Source organism: Tupaia chinensis, unplaced genomic scaffold, assembly GCF_000334495.1.
Source record: "Tupaia chinensis unplaced genomic scaffold, TupChi_1.0 Scaffold000063_1, whole genome shotgun sequence".
In the NCBI taxonomy this organism is placed as follows: Eukaryota; Metazoa; Chordata; class Mammalia; order Scandentia; family Tupaiidae; genus Tupaia; species Tupaia belangeri.
In genome coordinates this window covers 42786-45715 of record NW_006159521.1, presented here as the reverse complement: position 1 = coordinate 45715, position 2930 = coordinate 42786, and the positions used below count along the sequence as shown (strand labels likewise).

Genomic DNA, 2930 nt, shown 5'->3' with positions numbered 1-2930 from the left:
CTGCAGTTCGAGTCCCAGACCCGGTGGCTTAAAACTCATGCCGTGTGCGTGTGCGTGCGTGCCCAAGATCCCAAGAGGAGAATGGAGGAGAAGGGATTGTGGTGTGGCTATCCTCCCCTGGAAGGTGATTTCTCTCTTTCTGTCTCTCTGTCTCTGTCTTTCTGGCAAGCGAACACGCTCTATAGCAAAAACCTCTCCCTCCCTCCCCCCAAAAAAGAAAGAAAATGATGTCTGTGGGGCTGGCAAGTGGAGTGATGATTAAAGTGCTGGACTCCCACATAGCTGACCATGGTTTGAGTCCCAGACCTGGTGGCTTGCTTTCTCACTTTCCCTCTCTCTCTATCTCTCTGCCTCTCTCTGGTCAATTTTTAAAATAATAATAATAATGAGGGAAATTAAATTCTTTTTTAAAAAAAGAAAGAAAATGATGCCAAGTGTGTGTTTGTGTGTGTGTGTGTGTATGTGTGTACATGCCCAAATCCCAAGGGGAGAATGGAGAAAGAACTGTGACATGGCCATCCCCTCTGGTGACGATTTCTCACTTTCTTTCTCTGGTAAACACAAGAACACTATATCAAAAATCTTAAAAAAAAAAAAAAAAATTGCCCAGCTATTTTACTTGAAGCATTATTCACAATTGCTAAGACATGGAACCAACTCAAATGTCTACAAACAGATGAATGAATTGAAAAATTGTGGCACATATACTGCATGGAATACTATTCTGCCATAAAAAACAAGGTCCTGGAATTTGATAGAAAGTGGACGAATATGGGAGATTTGTTGCTGAGTGGAGCAAGTCAGGCTATGAAAGAGAGACATTGTATGTCTCCACTTAACATATACTGACTGTCCGCACTCTATGGGAGCATTAGAGTTTTAAAATTAGCATTAAAAATTGTAATGGACACTAGAGACAAAGTGGAAAGAGAGTGTGGGAGGGGAAGAGCTAGGAAATTTGGGGGGAAATGGAGAGTTAAGACACTTGTGGGACACAGATAAGGTCTATTATCTGTTGACGAGGATGTGTATATGGTGGTCTCAACTGGGCTGGACTGAGGTGTAAATCGTGCTGGGTAAAATCTCTTTACAATCTAAATGATGTGTAGCAATTTAATGTATGAATAATAATAAAATTCAAAAACTATAAAATAAAATGTAAAAAAGGAAAAAAATAGAATTCCTATCTTCAAAAAGTTGTCTTACGTATAACGGTTTATTAAAATGCCCCTTGGTAACTATTTCTTTTGGTTTTGTTTTGAGAGATTTTTGCTATAGGGCATGAGCACTGGCTGGAGAGACAGAAAATGAGAAATCGCCCTCCAAGGGAGATGGCCGCTCAGCAATCCCCTTTTGGGATCTTGGGCATGCACACACACAGGCCTGGCATGAGTTTTAAGTCGCCAAGTCTGGAACTGGGACTGCAGGTTTCTATGTATGAATCCAGGGCCGGAACTGTCATACCATCTGCCAGTCCCCGTGCTAACTCTTTTAAATGCATGTAAATCAAAGGTGTAGTGAGGGACCCAGAAGTCCCTGAGGCTCCATGGCTCTCTCTCGAGTGGAATGGCTAAAACCCCAATGCTAACCTTATTTTTTATTTCTTACATCCATCTCCTCCTTAGACACCAGTACCCTGGTGAAGCAAAGGCCAGCAGGTGAGTTTCTCCTAAAACCCAAGAGCAAAGAGACCGCTTTCTGAAGACACAATCTTAGCACAAGGGGAGAGGGCACTGGTGTGTTCAGAAAATGCCCTTCTCGGTGTTGCAGTGGAAGCTTCCGTCCTGCCGCGCTTGTTCAGAAACACCTTGACATGTTTAAGTTTACCTATGTCCGCGGCAACATGTACGCTGAACGCAGAGTTTAAGAAAGTAGCAAAATCAAACTCCGATGCCTCCCTCTCAGTTGAAGAGGAAGGACACTGCCAACACCCATGACGCCCTCTGGCCCTGCCCAAGTCGCTCCTCATCCCCAGGGTGGGTAGCCCCGACCCGAACGTGCATTAACCATTCCGCTGTCCTTTACCGCCCCGCCCCACCCCAACTATTAGGAAACCCCTTTATTCAAAGTAAATCATATTCAAACTCCCAACGCACGAACGCAGAAAGCCAGTCTCCTAGAGACGACCAGGACGGCGTTCAAACCCCAGGGAGCAAATGCCCTCCTCGCCCCCTACAGGTGGCTCCGGCGCACTAAAGGTATTTCCGTAATCTGCGAGGCTATTAGTCAGGTCTCATTTGCATACCCACAATACACTGCAAACATTACAATAGTTTCTACACAAAAATAAACTTCCTTTTCACTTGATTTTTCTAATTATGAATATATTATTTACAGAATTTCTCCGATGAGCTTGTGTGGGCATTAACAGTTATGTTAATTAGCCACCACCATTGAACTAGGAGTTAGCGTTATCTGAGGAATGAGTTAGCGACCTTAACACTCATACTCTGGTTTCTCTTCAGATCGTATAAATCTTTCGCCTTTTACTAAAGATTTCCGTGGAGAGGAACAATTCTGAGTCTTAAACTAATTTTTTGAGGCCTTGCTCCGGCAGGGCTACACTATTTTGTTCAAATAAAAGATGGAACTTATCGGGTGCTAGAGGTGTGAGCACAACTACTGCAATAAAGTAACAGAAATTTTGGAGCCACGTTGTTGCACGTGGGGCTCTTCCCTCTAGTTGTCGGGAGTAGTTCTGTGGGGTTGATTTATGTGTCCGGAAAGGTGTTTGATGACCACACCACCAGTTTCCTTACCGGTTTCTGTTTGGGCTGCTGGATAAGTGCCCACTGGGTGAGCTTATATGTACGTTTTGTGGGGGTTCAACGTCTTAATCACTATATCCAGTCTGCGTTTTAATGGAAGCTCTTCTTCCCTATAAGGGCACTTTTTTGGGGGGTGAGGGGTGGGGGTGTTAAGGGCGTGTC

At 44.1% G+C, this 2930-nt stretch overlaps 1 non-coding gene across 1 annotated transcript; it reads left to right on the top strand.

The window, feature by feature from the left end:
• Positions 1-2445: 2445 nt before the first annotated feature.
• LOC114004990 (U5 spliceosomal RNA) lies at positions 2446-2561 on the top strand. The gene has a single exon (XR_003546931.1). It is a non-coding gene; the product is annotated as a U5 spliceosomal RNA (small nuclear RNA).
• Positions 2562-2930: the final 369 nt, after the last annotated feature.